The 23,428-nt window shown below is 37.6% G+C and overlaps 1 long non-coding RNA gene across 1 annotated transcript; it reads left to right on the top strand.

The window, feature by feature from the left end:
* The first annotated feature begins 10,535 nt into the window (after positions 1–10,535).
* On the top strand, positions 10,536–23,049 carry LOC122021748. The gene is made up of 4 exons (XR_006122629.1): positions 10,536–10,878; positions 14,310–14,314; positions 17,858–17,860; positions 23,002–23,049. It is a non-coding gene; the product is annotated as an uncharacterized LOC122021748 (long non-coding RNA).
* The last annotated feature ends 379 nt before the right edge of the window (positions 23,050–23,428 follow it).

Raw genomic sequence — 23,428 nt, 5'->3', positions numbered from 1 at the left:
ATATGATGAGACACAAGTCAGAATCCTTTGAAAAGTTCAAAGAATTCAAGAATAAAGTACAAAATCAACTTGGTAAGAGTATTAAAATGCTTCGATCAGATCGAGGTGGGGAATACCTTAGCCAAGAGTTTCATAACCATCTCATTGAGTGTGGGATCATATCTCAGCTCACTTCACCTGGAATACCACAATGGAATGGTGTATCAGAAAGGAGAAATCACACCTTATTAGATATGGTACGATCGATGATGAGTCATACAGATCTTCCTACTTCCTTCTGGGGGTATGCTCTAGAGACGACCGCTTTCACACTTAACCGAGTTCCATCTAAGGTTGTCATAAAGACACCATATACGATATGGACTGGGAAGAGTCTCAAGATGTCTTTTATGAAGATTTGGGGTTGTGAGGCTTACGTTCGACGACAAGTCTCAAATAAACTTGGACCTAAATCAGACAAGTACTATTTTTAGGATATCCCAAGGAAACAAAGGGATATTACTTCTATAATCTCATAGAAGGCAAGGTGTTTGTTGCCAAAATTGGTGTCTTTCTAGAAAGGGAATTTATTTCTAGAAAGATTAGTGGGAGTGAAGTCGATCTTGAAGAAATTCAAGATACACAAACTAGCACTGATGCCTTGAAGGAAATTGAACAGACACCACAAGAAGTTGTGGAGCAACAACTTGTTCAAGTAGCACACGCTCTACGCAGATTTGATAGGACCCGTCGTCAACCTGAGAGATATTCATTTCTCTTGTCTGACCAGGGTGATGTAGAGCTTATTGGTCTTAATGAGCCTACATCTTATCAGGAAGCTGTAAAGAGCTTAGATTCTGAGAAATGGCTAAAGGTCATGAGATCCGAAATGGAATTCATGTACACTAACCAAGTATAGACTTTGGTTGATCCACCTGAAGGGATCAAACCCATTGGGTGTAAGTGGGTCTTCAAAGTGAAGACTGACATGGATGGACATAAGTATACCTATAAAGGTAGATTGGTAGCTAAAGGTTTCAAGCAAATTCATGGTATAGACTATGATGAAACTTTTTCACCAGTTGCGATGCTTAAGTCCATTCGGATTTTACTTGCTATTGCAGCTTACTATGATTATGAGATCTGGCAGATAGATGTCAAAACCGTATTTTTTAATGGAAATCTACTCGAGGATGTGTACATGACACATCCTGAGGGTTTTATAGATCCAAAGCATGTTGGAAAGGTTTGTAAGTTGCAAAGATCCATTTATGGATTAAAGCAAGCTTCTAGAAGATGGAATCTTCGATTCGATGATGCGATCAAAATGTTTGGTTTCATTAAGAATAAAGATGAACCTTGTGTCTACAAGAAGGTTAGTGGGAGCACAGTCATCTTTCTCATATTGTATGTAGATGACATGCTACTCATTGGAAATGATATCCCTACTCTTCAGTCAGTGAAGACTTGGCTTGGGAATTGTTTTTCAATGAAAGACTTAGGTGAAGCAGCCTATATTTTAGGCGTTAAGATCTATAGAGATAGATCTAAAAGATTGCTTGGCCTAAGCCAGAGTACATACATTGACAAAGTGCTTAAACGTTTTTCCATGGAGAATTCCAAGAAGGGATTCTTGCCTATGTCACATGGTGTGAGTCTTTTGAAGACTCAATGCCCCTCTTCTAAGATAGAAAGAGACCGCATGGATCAGATTCCTTATGCATCAACTATAGGGTCTATCATGTATGTCATGCTTTGTACTCGCCCAGATGTCTCATATGCTTTAAGCATGACGAGCAGATACCAGTCAGATCCAGGTGAAGGTCACTGGACAGCAGTCAAGAATATTCTTAAGTACTTGAGAAGGACTCAAGATTATTTCTTGATCTTTGGAGGCGATGAAGAGTTTGTTGTAAAGGGTTACACCGATGCTAGCTTCCAAACAGATAAGGATGAATACATATCACAGTCAGGGTATGTGTTTTGCTTAAATGGTGGTGTTGTGAGTTGGAAGAGTTCGAAGCAGGATACAGTCGCTGATTCTACAACAGAGGCCGAGTATATTGTTGCTTCAGCTGCAGTAAAGGAGGCTGTTTGGATCAGGAAGTTCATTACAGATCTTGATGTTGTTCCTAGTATAGCGAGTCCAATAGACCTCTATTGTGATAACAATAGGGCTATTGCACAGGCTAAGGAACCTCGTTCTCATCAGAGATCCAAACACATACTACGGCAATTCCATCTCATTCGAGAGATCATCGATAGAGGAAATGTGAAGATATGCAGAGTACCGACCGATGCTAACATTGCAGATCCTTTGACCAAGGCTTTGGCACAGAGAAAGCATGATGGTCACACTAGGTCAATGGGTATTTGATATCTCAGTGATTGACACTAGTGCTAGGTATTAGCCCTAGTACCAATTATGAGATAATTGTAAAGGGCACATTATTGTATCATATTTCATTATAAATAAAAATGTAAAGTTGGTTATTATATTTATTTCAGTTCAGTGTCGATTGAATAAATATAATAATGTCCTTGGGTAGTAGGTTCTTATCTACAGTATATCAATTTGTTAAATTGATAGTGAGATATTGTAGAGAACACTTCTCTTAACTATTCCTAGTCGAGCATTAATATACAAGGACAATATTAATGCATTGAGACTAGCATGTAGGTCAACGGATGACTTGATCTCACAAGTCATGGATATGAGATATCAGGTTGACACATGGATATATATTAGAGAATATATACTAAATGACCCGCCATGAGAATGTTTCATGGATCGTTATATGAGTGTCATAAACATTCTCATGTGATTATTGGTATGAATAGTCCTTAGACCTGAAGTCACTACGGTTCCCTACATAAGGAGTTGTGTACTTTGGTATCAACAAACGTCACCTGTAACAAGGTGGACAATAAAGTCGATCACTGGGTATACAATGAATTATGCAGAGGGATGTTGGTGATGTAAATGGAATCTATCCCTTCCATATGACGGAAGTGATATCTGTGGGCCCCTTGATTAGTAGGACACAAGAAAGCATGGTCATGCGCAAATGAGTCAATATGAGATATTGAGCTTATTTGATTGAGTGTGTCTACTTAGAGATCAAGAAACACAAAGGTTGATAAGAGAATGACACGGTCTATGCCTCATTAATCAACCTAGATATCAAGGATAGAGGGACAAAGTCATACAAGATAATAGCCACGGACAGGTTAGGTAGGATCTTGACCTTCTCGTCACTTGGGTAGTAATGATGCCTTGCTAGATTCCACTCATTGCTTATGTATCTAAATGTTGATTTGGGTGCATTGCCAACGTTACGAGAACCTATTAGGTCACACACAAAGAATAAGTAGATTTGGAGATGAGTTCATATGATGAATCATTGGATTAGGTCTAATCCGAATTGGACTTATTGAATTGGACTCAATTGGATCTAATTGTTGGATTAAGTCCAATTCAAATTAGACTCAAGGAGTCAATTTGAATTAATGAAATGGTGATTCATTGAATTTGAATTGCATGAGAATTAATTTTGTAAGACTCGATTGAATTAGACTTGAGTTAGACTCAAGTGAATTAGACTTGAGTTAGACTCAAGTGAGGAGACTTGAGTTAGACTCAAGTGAGATTTAATGAAGATAATTATTGAATTTTCGAAATTCAATCATTCATTTCATTCAATTTTTGAAATTGAATTTGAAATGAAGAGTTACACTTATTTGAAATGAGAAGTTACAAGTTTGGTTCTTAATGGAGTGTAAATGCTCATTAAGGCTATTAATGCTAATTAAGTATTTTCATTGGATGAAAATACTTAATCTTTTTGCTCTTCATTTTGGTGTGAATTCTCTTCATTTTTCTTCGCTCCTCTCCTCTTGGCTGAAATCCACCTTCAAGGTTGCTAGCACAACCTTTCTCCTTTTGTGAGTTTGTGAGACAAACAAACGCTTGTTCGTGTGGATACCGTAGAGGCGCGAACGCGAGATCGTGTTATGATTCGAGCTGTCGGGAGTCCGTGAGCACACACAAAAGGTATATTCTATCATGCTCTTTGGATGTAACTTAGTATAAGTTTTGTTTCCCTTCGCATGGATCTTCTGGAGGAAATAGGTTTTTCCGCTGCGCGTTTGCGTGTTTAGCAACCTATTACCTTACACTTTGGACACTTATTTTTATAGTGTCCTCTTTCCCTACACTCAAAACATATAATGTAATTTTTATTATTATAATTTGAAATTTTTATACCTTCACATGTAGGGATAGCACTAAATCCTCAATTTGATTTTTCTTGACTTGTGGAGGTAGCACCATCTTCCTCTCCATTTGACCCAAAAGTATAAGCTTCTTCTTGCTCTGATGTCAATGAATGACACTCCCCTTCAATCCCTCACGCAGAGGCCTCTTCAATTTCTTCATCCTTGGATGTCGAACATCCCTCAACCTCTGAATTCTCATGCACATCATACAAAGAGTACGCCCCTTTATCTTTGTCTTTACACTCTCTTGAGGATGGATCAACCTTCGATTGTTCTTGATCCAATGAGTCCCCCTCTTTGGATTCTTTTTGACTTGGTCCAGTGGAGGGGACTTCAAGAACCTTTGCCAACTTATTCCAAAGTTCCTTGACATCTTTATACTCTCCAATTTTGCTGAAGATGTTGCTTGACAATAAGTTGACCAATAATTTGGTCACTTTGTCATTGACCTTGCTTCTTTGGATTTGTTCCTTGCTCCAATTGCTTCTTTTGACGATTTTTTCCTTTGTTATCCCTTGAAGCATCAAAACTTTCCATTAGAGAAAATCATTGTTCTATCTCCATCATAAAGAAGTTTTTGATCCTTGATTTCCAAGAATCGAAGCTTGTAGATATGAATGGTGGAAGCAGTCTCATGTCTAATATGAGTTCATCTTAGAAATCCATCTTGAAGTTGAGCTCCCTTAATGATAGTCTTTAACTTGTTGAAATTAGGGCTTCAACTTCTTCTTCTTCCTCTAACTCGTTGCCCTTCCGGCGATGAGTCCGGTGAAGAGTGGTCTCGCTCTGATAACACTTGTTGGGACACTCTGAGAGCTAGAAGAGGGGGTTGAATAGCTCGTCTCGCTTTGTTGATGATGATTTGCAGTAGAAAATATAAAGCGAAGCTCCACCAATGCTAACATAAGGATTTACTTGGTATCCACCTCAAGAGGACGTGACTAATCCAAGGATTCCACACTCAAGCAGACTCTCCACTATAAAAACACTCCTTGGAACAATCCAGAGGTGGAGAAACATCATACATGCTCACATACAACAAGAAGAAAAGGAGAAGCTAATATAAGTGAAATCTTACAAGATTTACAATAATAAACCCTAGCTTGCTCTCTTCTTGTTTGGAAGCACCTCTTAATGCTTGGAAATGTAGCAACACTTTACTCAAAGAACCTTCAAGAATCGGTGGTGAGTGTTGGAGAAGAATCATGTGTAGAGTGTTGTTGCGCTTGAACCTCACTAATGACTTTATTCTTCGAGGTCTAGGGTTCCCAATCGATTGGGCTTACTCCCAATCAATTACCATGTCAAATCTAGGCAATCCTAGCCGTCAAAAGCTCACAACCTGCACAACGACCATATCCCAATCGATCACCTGATTGATTGGGGGCAGTTGGATCGATCAACTAATCGATCCAGATGTCTTTTGTGCTCTCATAGAAGACCTCGAAATCGATTGATTCCATCTGCCTCGCATCATCGTGAGAAAACTAACTCCAATCGATCAATTGATCTATTAGAGTATCCAAATCGATTGATTGATCGATTGGGGAACACACTGTGCTTCGTGATTTCTCCCTAATCGATCACCTAATCAATTGAACTCCTCACGTCAAAAAGCACTGCCTAATCGATCCACTGATTGATTGGACTCTGGCTCAATTGATCACCTGATCGATTGACCAAACCAAACTTACTCAACTCAAGTCTAGGGTTCCCACGTCTAACATTCAGTCAACTGTGACCTATTGGAACTCCTCATTGCCTAGCATCCGGTCAACCTTGACCTGTTGAGATTTCGTCACCAAGTATCCGGTCAATCCTTTAATCCACTTGGACTTTTCTCCTTTGTCAAGTGTCTAGTCAATCTTGACCCACTTGGACTTATTGTCTCATGCCAAGTGTCCAGTCCTCCATGACCCACTTGGAATTCCAAACACTAGATGTTTAGTCAGCCTTGACCCACCTAGATTTCTACATGCCTGGCTTTACTCACTAGGGATTTTCATCACCTGGCTTCACTCACCAAAATTTTCCTCTGCCTAGCTTCACTCGCTAGAGCTTTTCACTTGGCTTCACTCACCAAAACTTTTCTCACTGCCTAGCTTTACTCACTAGGGTTTTCCAACTGCCTAGCTTCACTTACTATGACTTTTTCCACTGCCCAGCTTCACTCTCTAAGGTTTTTCACGTGGCTTTACTTACCAGGACTTCTCACTACCTAGTTTCACTTACTAAGGTTTTCCAACTACCTAGTTTCACTCACCAGGACTTTCCAGCTGCCTGGTTTCAATCACCAAGACTTTCTAATTTGTCTGATTCACTCACCAGGACTTTCCACACCAAGTGTCTGATCAACACTGACCCATTTAGATTTTCTTCATCTTCTAACCTTTCCTTTGGTCTTGCCCTTGCCTAACCTCTAGTTAGGACTTCCCAGTTAAGTATCCGGTCAACCTTGACCCACTTGACTCTTTTGGTCGACCTTTGACCGTCAATATCTCATATGGATAATTGCACCTGCAATTTTCATACATTGTCAAACATTAAAACTCAACCATCAAGACCCAAGGTTGATCCAACTCAAGCTTAGTCAACCTTGACCCAGGGGAAATTGTACTAACAACATCTTTTTCAGATTTTCTTAATTTTCTTACATTTTCTTACTTAAACCCTTACCCTCCCCTTGATATTCATCAAACAAATATGTAGATAAGTATACCAAAAGTATGAAATGTGTAAATAAACAAGTAAATTTATAAAACAATAAAGTTTTATAGGTCTATTTTAGGGAAGGGTGAAAGATTTCAAGAAAATTTCAAAGTATTTCTCAAAAGAATTTTGAAGGTAATTAAGAGATTTTCAAGTTTTCAAAGTAATTTGCAAAATGTATTTTTTTTTAAAAACAATTTTGCAAAAATATTTCCAAGTAACAGAATATTGTTAAAACATTTGTACAATAGTTTTCAAAGTTTTCAAATTGATTTTGAACGTATTTTTAAAAATAGTTTACAAACTATTTCCAAGTATTTTTTAAAAATATTTTTTAAGTATAAATTTTGGAAAGTATTTTGAAACACAATTTTTGAAAAATTTGCAAAATGTTTTTCAAATAAAAAATATTTTTAAAAGTGATCACGTTTTATAAAAAAGTGCTTTTCAAAAATATTTTTCAGAAAATTTGTAAGTATTTTGTAAAATAATTTTCAAAGAAATTAAGCAAATTAGGTTTGGAAATATTTTTAAAATAGTTTTCAAAACAAAATTTGACAAAGTTAAAAATTATGAAAAATCATTTTTCAAGGGGTTTTTTTCAAAGTTATTTTAAATCAAATTTTTTAATAAGCTTTTCAAATATGTTTACGGACTTTTTGTAAGTTATTTTAAAGTGTTTTCAAAGCATATTTCAAATTATCCCTCTTAACCTGATATTACTTTGAAAATAATATATATCTAAAAATTATCCTTAAATATCTAACCTTTAGTTACTAACTAACTATCAGAAAATAATATTGTTCACTTGATTAGTCAAGTTAAGTAATATTGTCCAGTTAGATATTTGCTAAAAAAAACTACTTAATTTGATCACTGTATTTTTATATTTTTCATCTAGACTTATGTTGATGCACTGATATGAGAATATGAAATCTAAGCAAAGTCCTAAGCATCTCACATCATTCTAGATTTTTGATACACAAGCAAGGTAAGTCTAGTGTGCTTGTGAGATGATGACTACCTAAAACTATAGGATCATGATTTCTAGGGGAAGTCTTGGGCTATGTGTTGGTTGCTACTCGGAAAACCTAGATGTTTCACTGTACAAAAATTTTGTACAAAGATCTAAACCTTTTCCTAGCTACCATGTGTTCTTTTAAATTAAATTTTGGATCGTCTGCGGAACTTAACACGTTTGATCCAAAACTTAATCTATTTGTTCTTTTAGGTTTTGACTTGGATCTCCTGCGGAACTTAACACGTTCGACCCAAGTCACCTTAAGTTATTAATTCCATTAAATATTAATTTCCATAATTGGTTCCCAGTACTGACGTAGCGAGGCACATGGCCTTCTTGGATATGGGAGCAACCACCACCGACTAGACAAAACCTTTTATGGAAAGCTAATATTTAATTTCCTAAAATAACTTTAGGTTAACCGAAAAGAACAATCAAAACACAAGGAAAAGAAAAACAAAAGAACACTATATCGAAACAAATTCGAAACTCTAGAATCGTATACCTCTTGTATTTAGTATTATTTCCAAAAATAACTAGTATGATGCGGAAAGAAAAAATACTAGTTATACCTTTTTAGAAAAACCTCTTGATCTTCTACCGTATTCCTCTTCTAACATCGGACGTTGTGTGGGCAACGATCTTCCGAGATGAGAAACCACCAAAGCACCTTCTCCTTTCTTCAAATTTCGGCCAAGCACAAAGCTTCCAAAAGATGAAGATCTTTTCCACCAACCAAGCTCCAAGGGATGTAGGCTTTCTCTCCTTCTTCCTCAAGCTAGATCCGGCCACCAATTAAAACTCCATAAGCATGAAGAGGTTCGTCCACAAAGAGAAGAAGAAGAGAAGAAGGAAGGGCCGGCCACACCACCAAGGAAAAGAGGAAGAAAAATAGAATAGAGTCGTTCACCTTGAAGCCTCCTCTACCCCCTCTTTTATAATTCTTGGTCTTGACAAATAAGGAAAATTTAATAAAAATTTCCTTAATTCTTTTTCCATTGAAAAGAAAAATTATTTAATTAAAAATAATTTTCTTTTTCAAATACAATGGCCGGCCACCTCAAGCCCCAAATCAAGGAAAGTTTTAATTAAAACAAGAATTAAAACTTCCTAATTTGTTTCCGGAAATTTATAAAATTTATCCAATAATTTAATCCCTTCATGATTGGTTTATAAAAAGGAAATTTAATAAATTAAAATCTTTCTTTTAAACATGTGGATAAAAAGAAAGTTATCTCTAAAATTTAAAATCTCTTTTAATCTACAAATAAGGAAAGATATCTAGTCTTTTCTTAATCTTTTGTAGAAACTAATAAAAGAGAATTATTAATTTTTAAACTTTCTTTTAAATCATGAACATGGTTAAAAAGGAAAGTTTTCTTAAAATTTAAAATTCTCCTTTAATCAACAAATAAGGAAAGATTTCAAATTTTAAACTCTCTTTTAAACATGTAGATGATTTACAAATAAGGAAAGTTTTTACCAAAAATTAAAACCATCCTTTTAAACTACAAATAAGGAAAGAGATTAATCTCTTCTCTTAATCTTTTGTAGAAAGCTATAAAAGGAAATTTTTAATTTTTAAACTCTCTTTTAAAATCATGATATCCACATAAGAAATAATTTTAATAAAAATCCTTTTTAATATTCTAGTGGCCGGCCACCTAAGCTTGGGACCCAAGCTTTGGCCGGCCACCTACATGGCTCATCCACTTGGTCTTGGCCGGCCCTAGCTTGGGTTCCAAGCTAGCTTGGCCGGCCCCATTGGATGGGTAAGAAGGTGGGTATGCGGTGGGTATAAATCTCTATATACTAGAGGCTACGATAGGGACCGAGAGGAGGAATTGGTTTTGGTCTCCCGATAAAATTAAGCATCCCGTGCTCGCCCCGAACACACAACTTAATTTTATCAATAATAATTCATTCCACTAGAGAACTATTATTGATCTACCGCACCAATCCCAAATTACATTTTGGGCTCCTTCTTATTATGAGTGTGTTAGTGTAACGACCCAATTTTACTCATTAGGAGTTCTAAAAGTTCTTAAAAATATTTAGAGATGCTATAGAAAAATTCTAGAGATTTTTAGAAATTTTTAGAGTATTTTTATGCAATTTTTGGAGGTCGTTTGGTATTTTTACTAAACGAAAGAAGTTTTGACAAAAAAAATATCCAAGCCGAGATTTGAACCAACGACCTTTGACTCGGTCAAAACCATTCTAACCAACTGTGCTGGCGGTCATTGCTGTTAAATTAGGAAGTGAAATATATTTAAGCTATAGTTAGAACGTTTGAAATAAATTGGAATAAAAAGTGCGCGGTGGAGGAATCGAAGCCTAAACCTTTGATTCGGTTAAAAGCCAGCTAACCAACTGGGCTAGCAATTGTTATTTGATTAAGTAAAGGAAGAATTTTATTTAAGTAATAGAAGTTAATAGCAAGAAATAATAGGAAGAAAATAGATTGCAGCCGGGATTCGAACCAATGCGCTGGACTTAGGTTAAAAGGAATAGCCGAACCTTAAGCAGAACGCAACCCACCAACAGACCAGCCGAACTTTTCTTAACTAAATCTATATTGAAATATATTTAAGTAGTACTAGTTAACAGAAATATGAGAGTATTAAAAGGAGAACTTAGGTTTTAGCCGAAACCAAATTTCTCCTCCTCCCTCACGCGCGCGACGGTGATCGGCGGAACCGCAGAAAAGCTAGGGCTTTGTTCTCCGGCGCCGGCGAAGGCCTTTTTCCAGCCGGTCTTTACAGATTCGAGGTTCCCTAGTCGAAGAGAGCTCGTGGGCACGAGGAAGGGTTGAAATCTCGAGGTTTGAAGCTTCACCTGAACCCTAGACCTCCTTCCTCCTCTCGGTTGTAAGTCCAAGCAAACAAGGGGTAAGTCGCTTACTCACCTGCAGTAGGATAGCTTCAGATTTCTATTTCTTTTGTGTTCCGAACTTGTTCTATGAAGAAGGTTAGATTAGGGTTGCTGCCGTGACCTTCAAAGGAAGAATAGATTGTGTTCTTATCTAAATCCTTTGTGTCCTTAAGTTATCTAAAATAGTTTAAGGATTCATGTTTCCTTCAGTCTTTAGTTTTCTGCCGAGAATATCAGAGAAGAGAAATGGATTATATTGTTTCGAATTATAGATTTGGTCCGGTTGTGATCCCTCTTACCAGATGTCTAGTTGCCCATAATGATTTAATTAGGGTTGCTTACAAAAGGGTTAAGCTGTGAATTTGATATATATGTAATCAGTATTTGCTTTGGTTGCTTGTGGTTTGCAATAGAGTAATTCGGATTCCTTTATTTACTGCCATGAATTGAAGTTTATATTGTTGGTTTTCTTTGCCATCTGATGAAGCATGATTTGGAGAATTAGGGTTGCTTACAAAAGGGTTAAGCTGTGAATTTGATATATATGTTGGTTTGAATAGCTATGTATAGCATTTTGCTTCCCTTATATTACTTTCTTGCCATGGAACTATAAACAACTCCCACCGGTAGGCATGAGCATGAGCATGAGCATGAGCAGATCTATTCAAGTGAGCATTTATATTCATTCAAGTAGAAGTAGGCATGAACAGATACATTCAAGTGTGCATTTACATATTCATTCCGTTACTTGCTATTTAGATTTAGTAAATAACATGAACATGTGCAGATTTAGATTTCTAGTTCCTTTGCTATTGGAATAACATGAGCAGATTTCTAGTTTCTTATGTTATTAGATGTGCATGAGTTGTAACGACCCAATTTTCCCTATTTCAAGTTCTAAAAGTCCATAAAAATATTTAGAAATACTTTTAAAATATTCTAGAGATTTTTATGAATTTTTAGAATATTTTTACGTAATTTTTGGAAGTCGTTTAGTATGTTTACAAAAAGAAAGAAGTTTTGACAAAAAATCGTTGAAGGTGAGACTTGAACCCAAGACCCCCGGTCGAACCCGACCGTAACTGAACCAGCCAGCCAACTGGTCTGCGGGAGTTTTGTTAAACAAATACGGAACAAAATATAGTTAAGCTGTAGTTGGAACCGGAAATAACTTAAGGGATAAGTTGATGTTTTCTTTTCCTGTGACCTAAAAAACTCCCGATTCCTCTCCTCTTCTCACGCGACGGCACGGCGTCTCTGTTGTTTGGGCGAAAACGAAGATGATGAAACCCTAGTTTTGTCTCCGGCGCCGGCGAAAGGTTTTTCCAGCCGGTTTTCACGCGTGCGTGACCACCTCGACGAGGGGAGCTCGGAAACGTGAAGAAGAGCCGAGATCTCAAGTTTCACCCGAACCCTAGATCTCTTCCTTCCGGTTGTAAGTCCTAAAAGCAAGGGTGAGTTGCTTCTCACCTGCAGTAGGAGTAGTTCCGCGAGTTTTTGGTGTTTTCCTTGTGTTTTTATGGGTATGCCGTGAGAAGGGATTGAACTTTGAAATTCTACCATGGATTGAGGTTTCGGATTAGATTTGCAAGCTTCTTTTTCTTTCTTCCTTGCAATTCTGCCGAGGCAATGAATCAGTTTATACAGTTTTGTCTTAAGTCTTCAGCAAGTTTAATTGGTCTATTTTGTGCTTGCTGGTTTAGTTGGACAGTGAAGAAGTTGAAACGGGAAGGAAGAAACAATAAATAAATTAAATAGTCCTTTCTTTTGTTTGGTTAGGAATAAAGAATGAGGTTAATCAAAGTTCTCTTATTCGGTAAGTAACCTGAAAGGATAGGAGGTGGTCTGTAAAATTGTATAAATCTATGATTCCGCAAAGGAAAGTTACAGTTTGTAGGTTTCGGTTTGTTCTTTTGATACTTGCTTCCATGAAACTTAAGAATTCTCATGAAGTTGTTTGGGTATTTGATCTACCATTATGTTTCATCTTTTACTGTTATATAAAACGTATGCCTTTTCCTGCTTGTTGGCACTATTTTCTCAGACTTTGAATGTTGTTATCTAGCTCAATTGGATCGGGTATACCTCTTATAAGTTATAGTCTTTCACTGGACAACTATCTAAAGTGCTCACTGCTTTAGTACCCTTTCATCACATATGACGTTGGCAGCAAACTTACTTGTTTTACTCATATGACATTGGTGTAAGACAGGGAGGTCATGAGTTTTCTTCTTGTAACCACAGAACCCTCTCCTTTGCCTTTTTGCCTTGGTCCTAGCGAAAGTAACCATTCCACTATGTTTGTCACAGTCAAGTTACAAGTTTAAGATTCAGAATTTACACTGCGATAGGATCTTCTGAATTTAATAGATTTCCTTATGAAAATAAGTTAAGTGTTAGGCATGTTCTGTTTCATTTACTTTGCTGAGCATGTTTGGTTTTTATTTTTCTTTAGCTGAGCATGTGTAGTGTTAGATCCCATTTTTATACCTTTCTTATGGATTTGAGCATGAGCAGTTCTCTTTATTTTTGCTGTATGCGAGCATGATTAGTTCTTTGCTTTGCTGTTTACGAATATAAGCAGTCTTCCTTGTTTTGCTATTAGACGTTTTCATGCACTGTAGTTGTAGAATTGAATAAGCATTTTATTGAGCTTAAGTGCAGATTTTATAAATAAGCTATAAGCAAGAAAGACCAAGGTCTAGACTTGATTTCAATTCCAGAAGATTGAATATCAAAAGCGCACACAAGGTGTTTGCTTAAATGCCAAGTAAGGGCAAGTATAAAGAAGTTATAGTTAAAAAGAAAGTATTTTACTTTTAAAGGGCATGTACCGGACACAAGGTCCAAGGGATGGGCTCCAAGATGCCCCTAGGCACAAGGCCTAGAAGTTCCTTAGTAGTTTCGGGATTAGCTACCTCGACTCTTATTAAGGATGCGCGCAAAAAGTTGGTACAATGCCGGGCCCAAAAGAAGTTTATTATTATTTTGAAGTATTAAAGTATAAGTTTTGAAACAAATGAAACAAGCTTCAAATATGTTTAGAATTAGAAAGTTTAGTTTCTTGTTATTTGAAGCATGCAGTAGTAGTTTTATTTTTTTCTTGCTATTAGATTATTCAGCATGTTTAGTTTTATTTGCTTTCAGCATGCTGTTATAGTTTTATTCTTATGAGCATGTTTAGCTTTACATGTTGAGTAGTTTTACATGTTTAGTATGCTTCTTTTATTAGTTTATGAGCATGATAAACTATACATGTTTAGTATTTCAGTTAGCATGATTTCCTTTGCTATATATGAGCATGAGTAGTTTTATATGTTAGCGTTCAGTTTTAACATGTTTTTATTTATATACATGCATATCGGGTTTTTTGTGAGTAGATAGTGCTCACTAAGCTTTATGCTTATAGACTGCATTTCCTCCTACTACAGATAAAGGGAAAGAAAAGATACAGTGAAGGAAGGCGACAAGGAGATGCAAGAGGAGTGTGTGATGTGTGGATTATTGAGGTCCTTGGGACTTAGCTAAAGAACTCATTTAGTTTAAGAATTTGTTTAGTTTAATTTCTTATTAAGTTGATAAGAAAATTATGTAGTAAGAGGTTATGTTTTCGGTTTTTCATTATCTGCATGATTTGAATTATTAAACTGCGTGGTTGTGGTTAGTTTTCATTTCTTATTAAACTGCGTGGTTGATTGAGATATATTTCCAGCCGCCTGTGGCTGAGTATATTATGCTTGTATTATGGAAAATGGTCACCGGTACAGGGGAGACTCTGCCGAAATTTTTCGGTAGGGTTTTCCTAGAGATTTTTAATAAACAGGTTAAGTAGAGTTAGTAGATAAGTAACGGTCACCCTTAGAGAGTAGTAAGAAGGGTGGTCGTTACAGTTGGTATCAGAGCAGTGTTCCATTCTCCAGCATCACACACACATCAGCATCATCCTTGCCGTCTTCAAGTAAGAAAGTATTTAAATTCTTTCTTTATTCTGCTTTCCTTATTATTAACTGCAGTATAGAGTAATTGCTTATGAGTACTTAAGTAAGATAGAAGTTATTGTTTCTCCTTTCTTGATCCATATATATGTATGTTTAGGAAGGATAGAGAAGATAGCAAGTCTCTTTCTTTGTATAATTAGATGGCAAGAAGAGAACATCCCCGTACTGTTCATACTGAGGACCAAGTTCAGGAGAACGAAGAGCCCAGAATCCCTGGGCCTATTCTCTCTGAAGTTGTTACTCAACTTCAGAGACAAGTAGCGAGCAGCAACAAGTGATTGCCAATCTAATGGCCAATCAAAAGCCAACTCCTCCCACTTCCCCAACCATTAATGTGGAGACCCCAGTGGTGATTGAAGTCCCATCAGTTGCCCTGGAAGTCGCCACAACACCTAGAAGACAAGAAGCATACCTCATCCAGTGGCTGAAGCTGAAACCAGAAAGCTTCTCAGGCACGACTGAGCCCTGGGATGCCCAGGCTTGGTTCAAGACATTTGAGAGCACAATGGAGCTTCTTGACTGACCAGAAGTCGAGAGGGTTGATACCATTAAGTGTGCTTCTTTCTGCCTATCTGGAGATGCTTGTATGTAGTGGGAGCGAGTTAGGAGTAAGAGAGCAGTCAACCAGATGAACTGGGTTGACTTTGAGATAGAGTTTTACTAAGAGTTCTTCCGCCAACGGATCACCAATAAACATTATGAGGAGTTTATAAAATTTAGACCAGGTGACCTACCAGTAGAAGAAGCGGTTAAAAGATTTAACAGGCTAGCTCACCTTTGCCTAGAGTTAATAAGTACAGAGAAAGAACGAGTCAGACGAATGCTGAGACCAGAAAGGACACTTAATGTGAGTAATGAAACTCATTGACCATAGATTGGTGAAGAGCTGGTCAGCAGGGCATTAGTGAACACTATCTGAACAGCAATAAGACACAACAAACGCAACACAAGCCAGTCAAGATTGAAGACAAGACAGTGGGGAAACAGAGACCCCAGTCAAGTAATCAGAACTGGAAGGACAAAGATAACAAGAAGGACCCAAGTAGGAAGGTGTTCGGGTAGTCTGTGAGTATCCAAAGGTATTTCCAGAAGGACTACCTGGACTGCTTCCCAATAGAGAAGTGGAGTTGAGATTGAATTGGTTACTGGTACCAGTCCAATTTCAAAAGCTCCATACCGCATGTCTCCAGCAGAGCTGAAAGAACTACAAGAACAACTTCAGGAGCTGCTTGACAAAGGCTTCATCCGCCCTAGTCATTCACCATAGGGAGCTCCCGTGTTGTTCGTCAAGAAAAAAAGACGGATCTATGCGGATGTGCATAGATTATAGGGCTCTGAATCAAGTGACCATCAAGAACAAGTATCCACTGCCCAGAATCGATGACTTATTTGATCAGTTGAGAGGGGCAACAGTGTTCTCCAAGATAGACCTGTGCTTTGGGTACCATCAGCTAAAAGTGAAGGAAAGAGACATACCCAGAACGACTTTCAGGACCAGATACGGACACTACGAGTTCGTAGTCATGCCTTTTAGTGTGACTAATGCACCTGCAATTTTCATGGACCTGATGAACAGAGTGTTCAGAGAATACCTTGACAAATTTGTCATTGTGTTCATCGACGACATTCTAATCTATTCTAGAACCCTAGAGGAGCATGACACGCACTTGAGAATAGTTCTGCAGACCCTTCAACAAAAGCAGCTCTATGCTAAATTCTCAAAGTGCAAATTCTGGTTGGAGCAGGTGGCGTTTCTAGATCACATCGTTGCTAGAGAAGGCATTCAAGTGGATCCAGCCAAAGTAGAAGCGGTCAGCAAGTGGAAGAGACCCAAGAATGCTAGGGAGATCAGAAGCTTCCTTGGTTTAGCTGGGTACTACAGGAAATTCGTGGAAGACTTTTCCAGAATAGCCTCTCCACTTATAACCCTGACTAGAAAGAACAAGAAGTTTGAATGGTCAGACAAATGTGAGCAGAGTTTCCAAGAGCTGAAAAAGAGACTGACCAGTGCTCTCATTCTGACTGTTCCAGAAAGTGACAAGAGTTTTTACATCTACAGTGATGCTTCCAAGATGGGCTTAGGAGCTGTACTCATGCAGGAAGGAAAAGTGATAGCTTATGCTTCCAGACAACTCAAAGATTATGAAAAGAACTACCCCACTCATGATCTTGAGCTGACAGCTGTGGTCTTTACACTAAAACTCTGGCGACATTATTTGTATGGCGTTCAGTGCAGAATTTTCACAGACCATCAGAGTCTTAAGTACTTCTTCACTCAGAAGGACTTAAACATGAGACAGCGTAGGTGGCTAGAGTTGGTCAAAGATTATGACTGTGAAATCCTCTACCATCCAGGCAAAGCTAATAAAGTGGCAGATGCACTAAGCAGAAAATCCAGTGCATCCCTGATGTCTTTGTCATCATTAGCCCTACCACTGCAGAAGGAGTTGTCAGATTTTGGAATGGAAATTATTTATGGGCAACTCTCTGCATTGACCTTAGAGTCAACCCTGCTTGAGGATATACAGAGAAAGCAAAGTGAAGATCCAGATATCCAAAAGATCAAGCAAGGGATACAAGAAGAAGAAAATTCGGAGTTTCGAATATCAGACAGTGGAATTCTTTATCAGGGGAGCCGCCTTTGTGTCCCCAATGATGAAGAGCTGAGAAAGAAAATTTTAGAAGAAGCTCATAGTACACCTTATTCCATGCATCCTGGTTCTACCAAGATGTATCAAGACGTGAAACAAAGATTCTGGTGGTCTGGACTCAAAAGAGATGTAGCTAAATATGTCAGTACCTGCCTGACATGTCAGAGGGTCAAAGCAGAACACCAGAGACCAGGAGGAGTCCTACAGCCTCTTCCTATACTAGAGTGGAAGTGGGAAGACATATCCATGGACTTCATAACAGGTCTCCCAAGAACCACAAATGGATATGATGCGATATGGGTGATAGTGGACAGATTGACAAAGTCTGCTCATTTTGTAGCCATCAGGGTGTCTCACTCTATAGAGCAGTTGGCACAGCTGTATGTTAAAGAGGTGATCAGACTTCATGGAGTTCCTAAATCTATTGTTTCTGATAGAGATGGGCGCTTCACCTCTCACTTTTGGGAGTGTGTTCAGACTGCACTAGGCACCAAACTCAAGTTCAGCACAGCCTTCCATCCTCAGACTGATGGACAGACAGAGCGAGTAAATCAGATTCTAGAAGATATGCTCAGAGCTTGTGCACTAGATTTCAAGGGAAGTTGGTGCAAGTACCTGTTCTTAGCTGAATTTGCCTACAACAACAGCTATCAGGCCACCATCAAAATGGCACCATATGAAGCGTTGTATGGCAGGAAGTGCAGATCACCCATTTGCTGGCAAGAAGCAGGTGAAAGAAGAGAGATGGAAGTGGAAGTGGAACTGGGCATACAGACAGAGCTGATAGATGAGACTACCCAGGCTATTCAGAAGATCAGACAGAGAATTGAGACTGCCCAAAGTAGACAGAAGAGTTATGCTGACACACGCCGTAGGCCACTTGAATTCCAAGTAGGGGATTCAGTCTTTCTCAAGGTCGCTCCTATGAAGGGAGTGATGAGATTTGGCAAGAAGGGCAAATTAAGTCCTCATTATGTAGGACCTTACCTGATCACAGAAAGGATTGGGAAAGTAGCTTACAAGTTGGAATTACCACAAGACATGTCAGCAATACACAATGTATTTCATGTCTCCATGCTAAAGAAGTGTCTCCATGACCCGAGCCAAGTGATTCAGCCTCAGTCAGTGCAGATCCAAGAGGATCTTAGTTATGAGAGCAGACCTACATAGATAGTGGACAGAGCGGTCAAGAGACTAAGAAATAAAGAAGTGCCACTAGTGAAGGTTATCTGGCAGAACCAGAAGCACGAGGAAGTCACTTGGGAGTGAGAGGACAGTATGAGACAGAAGTATCCATAGCTATTCTAAGTTCGAGGACGAACTTTTTATAAGGTATGGGGAATTGTAACGACCCAATTTTCCCTATTTCAAGTTCTAAAAGTCCATAAAAATATTTGAAAATACTTTTAAAATATTCTAGAGATTTTTATGAATTTTTAGAATATTTTTATGTAATTTTTGGAAGTCGTTTAGTATGTTTACAAAAAGAAAGAAGTTTTGACAAAAAATCGTTGAAGGTGAGACTTGAACCCAAGACCCCCGATCGAACCCGACCGTAACTGAACCAGCCAGCCAACTGGTCTGCGGGAGTTTTGTTAAACAAATACGGAACAAAATATAGTTAAGCTGTAGTTGGAACCGGAAATAACTTAAGGGATAAGTTGATGTTTTCTTTTCCCGTGACCTAAAAAACTCCCGATTCCTCTCCTCTTCTCACGCGACGGCGCGGCGTCTCTGTTGTTTGGGCGAAAACGAAGATGATGAAACCCTAGTTTTGTCTCCGGCGCCGGCGAAAGGTTTTTCCAGCCGGTTTTCACTCGTGCGTGACCACCTCGATGAGGGGAGCTCGGAAACGTGAAGAAGAGCCGAGATCTCAAGTTTCACCCGAACCCTAGATCTCTTCCTTCCGGTTGTAAGTCCTAAAAGCAAGGGTGAGTTGCTTCTCACCTGCAGTAGGAGTAGTTCCGCGAGTTTTTGGTGTTTTCCTTGTGTTTTTATGGGTATGCCGTGAGAAGGGATTGAACTTTGAAATTCTACCGTGGATTGAGGTTTCGGATTAGATTTGCAAGCTTCTTTTTCTTTCTTCCTTGCAATTCTGCCGAGGCAATGAATCAGTTTATACAGTTTTGTCTTAAGTCTTCAGCAAGTTTAATTGGTCTGTTTTGTGCTTGCTGGTTTAGTTGGACAGTGAAGAAGTTGAAACGGGAAGGAAGAAACAATAAATAAATTAAATAGTCCTTTCTTTTGTTTGGTTAGGAATAAAGAATGAGGTTAATCAAAGTTCTCTTATTCGGTAAGTAACCTGAAAGGATAGGAGGTGGTCTGTAAAATTGTATAAATCTATGATTCCGCAAAGGAAAGTTACAGTTTGTAGGTTTCAGTTTGTTCTTTTGATACTTGCTTCCATGAAACTTAAGAATTCTCATGAAGTTGTTTGGGTATTTGATCTACCATTATGTTTCATCTTTTACTGTTATATAAAACGTATGCCTTTTCCTGCTTGTTGGCACTATTTTCTCAGACTTTGAATGTTGTTATCTAGCTCAATTGGATCGGGTATACCTCTTATAAGTTATAGTCTTTCACTGGACAACTATCTAAAGTGCTCACTGCTTTAGTACCCTTTCATCACATATGACATTGGCAGCAAACTTACTTGTTTTACTCATATGACATTGGTGTAAGACAGGGAGGTCATGAGTTTTCTTCTTGTAACCACAGAACCCTCTCCTTTGCCTTTTTGCCTTGGTCCTAGCGAAAGTAACCATTCCACTATGTTTGTCACAGTTAAGTTACAAGTTTAAGATTCAGAATTTACACTGCGATAGGATCTTCAGAATTTAATAGATTTCCTTATGAAAATAAGTTAAGTGTTAGGCATGTTCTGTTTCATTTACTTTAGCTGAGCATGTTTGGTTTTTATTTTTCTTTAGCTGAGCATGTGCAGTGTTAGATCCCATTTTTATACCTTTCTTATGGATTTGAGCATGAGCAGTTCTCTTTATTTTTGCTGTATGCGAGCATGATTAGTTCTTTGCTTTGCTATTTACGAATATAAGCAGTCTTCCTTGTTTTGCTATTAGACGTTTTCATGCACTGTAGTTGTAGAATTGAATAAGCATTTTATTGAGCTTAAGTGCAGATTTTATAAATAAGCTATAAGCAAGAAAGACCAAGGTCTAGACTTGATTTCAATTCCAGAAGATTGAATATCAAAAGCGCACACAAGGTGTTTGCTTAAATGCCAAGTAAGGGCAAGTATAAAGAAGTTATAGTTAAAAAGAAAGTATTTTACTTTTAAAGGGCATGTACCGGACACAAGGTCCAAGGGATGGGCTCCAAGATGCCCCTAGGCACAAGGCCTAGAAGTTCCTTAGTAGTTTCGGGATTAGCTACCTCGACTCTTATTAAGGATGCGCGCAAAAAGTTGGTACAATGCCGGGCCCAAAAGAAGTTTATTATTATTTTGAAGTATTAAAGTATAAGTTTTGAAATAAATGAAACAAGCTTCAAATATGTTTAGAATTAGAAAGTTTAGTTTCTTATTATTTGAAGCATGCAGTAGTAGTTTTATTTGTTTCTTGCTATTAGATTATTCAGCATGTTTAGTTTTATTTGCTTTCAGCATGCTGTTATAGTTTTATTCTTATGAGCATGTTTAGCTTTACATGTTGAGTAGTTTTACATGTTTAGTATGCTTCTTTTATTAGTTTATGAGCATGATAAACTATACATGTTTAGTATTTCAGTTAGTATGATTTCCTTTGCTATATATGAGCATGAGTAGTTTTATATGTTAGCGTTCAGTTTTAGCATGTTTTTATTTATATACATGCATATCGGGTTTTTTGTGAGTAGATAGCGCTCACTAAGCTTTATGCTTATAGACTGCATTTCCTCCTACTACAGATAAAGGGAAAGAAAAGATACAGTGAAGGAAGGCGACAAGGAGATGCAAGAGGAGTGTGTGATGTGTGGATTATTGAGGTCCTTGGGACTTAGCTAAAGAACTCATTTAGTTTAAGAATTTGTTTAGTTTAATTTCTTATTAAGTTGATAAGAAAATTATGTAGTAAGAGGTTATGTTTTCGATTTTTCATTATCTGCATGATTTGAATTATTAAACTGCGTGGTTGTGGTTAGTTTTCATTTCTTATTAAATTGCGTGGTTGATTGAGATATATTTCCAACCGCCTGTGGCTGAGTATATTATGCTTGTATTATGGAAAATGGTCACCGGTACAGGGGAGACTCTGCCGAAATTTTTCGGTAGGGTTTTCCTAGAGATTTTTAATAAACCGGTTAAGTAGAGTTAGTAGATAAGTAACGGTCACCCTTAGAGAGTAGTAAGAAGGGTGGTCGTTACATGAGTAGCCCTCCTTCTAAAACAATCAATTTCTAGTTTCTTTAGAGCTTAATATGCAGAATTGTGTTAGCTTAATATGCAGCATTTTAGTGTGCAGATTTTTATTAAGTATTAGTGTGCAGAATTCATTTACCCTTAGCTAAACATGTGCAGATTTTTATAAGCTTAGCATGCAGATTTTTATAAGCATAGTATGCAGATTTTAATATGCAGAATTTTATTAGCATAGTAGGCAGATTTTTTTGGGTTAAGCATTTCAAAGTTAGATTTTGCTTAAACATTTCAGTTTCTTTTAAAGAAGTATTCTTTTAGAAGTATTAACAAGTATAAGAAAGATAAAGAAAAGAAAGAAAAAGGCCAAGGCCTTAAGTAGATCCCAAAGTCAAGACTTTAGGGATTTTGGCACACAAGGTGCTAAAGAAAATGCCGAGGCATTATATAGAAGTATTAAAAGATAACAAGTATTTTACTTTTATCAGTGGCACTGTACTAGACTCTCTGTCCTTAGGCTGGGCTCCCATAGTCGTCCCTAGGTTTAGATAACCTAGTAGTAATGGCTCGGCCGACGGTCGATGGTCGACGACCATAGGGTCGCCAAATGGGCCGCCAAATGGGTCGGGTCGTTACGAAAGTAAAAGCACAGTTGCCGGGCCCAAGAAGAAGTTGATTATTATTTTGAAGTATTATAAGTATAAGTTTTTGAACAAGTAAACGAGTTTTACATAAACATAAAGTATTAAAGATTAAGTTAGAACAAATGAAATAAGTTTCATATAGTTCTAAAAAAATCAGTAAGTTTAGTTCTTTATTCTACCATGTTTATCTAGTGGATGAGTAGTTTTCATGTTTACCTATTAGATGAGTAGCATGATTAGCTATTAGAATTACATGAGTAGATTCCTTAGCTTTTCTTTACTATTAGTTTGACATGAGCAGTTATGTTTATGCTTTATTTCTTTTTAGAGCATATAGTTTCTAGTTATTTTCGTATACATGCACATTCGTGATTTTGTGAGTTAGATAGCGCTTACTAAGCAAATTTTGCTTATAGACTACACTTCCTCTTACTGCAGATACAGGAAAGGGAAAGATATAGAAAGGAAGGCGACAAGGAGGTGTTCGAAGGATGTGTGATGCCAGGACTATGGAAGCCTTGGGACTAGGAAAGAAGTTTTAATTTAGTTTCCGCATTTTAGTTATTGTAAACATTTGAGTTGTATTTTAAGTGCATGTCATTTGAGATTATTCTGTTTAGATTGCATGTAGGATGAGTTCAGTTTAGTAAGTAGATATTTGTGTGTTGTTTTCTTTATTTTGGATTTATTATACTGCGTGGTTGATTGATATGTGTTCCAGCCGCTTGTGGCTGAGTATATATTGCATGTATTGTTGAATATGGTCACCGGTACAGGGGAGATTCTGTCGAAATTTTTCGGTAGGGTTTCCATGTGATTTTTAATCATACCGGTTAAGTAGAGTTAGTAGTTAAGTAACGGTCATCCTTAGAGAGTAGTAGTAGTAAGAAGGGTGGTCATTACAGTTAGTCTCCATG

The sequence above is a fragment of the Zingiber officinale genome, chromosome 9A, assembly GCF_018446385.1.
Source record: "Zingiber officinale cultivar Zhangliang chromosome 9A, Zo_v1.1, whole genome shotgun sequence".
Lineage (NCBI taxonomy): Eukaryota > Viridiplantae > Streptophyta > Magnoliopsida > Zingiberales > Zingiberaceae > Zingiber > Zingiber officinale.
The sequence above is the reverse complement of the archived record's forward strand: the minus strand, read 5'-3'. Positions and strand labels throughout refer to the sequence as shown.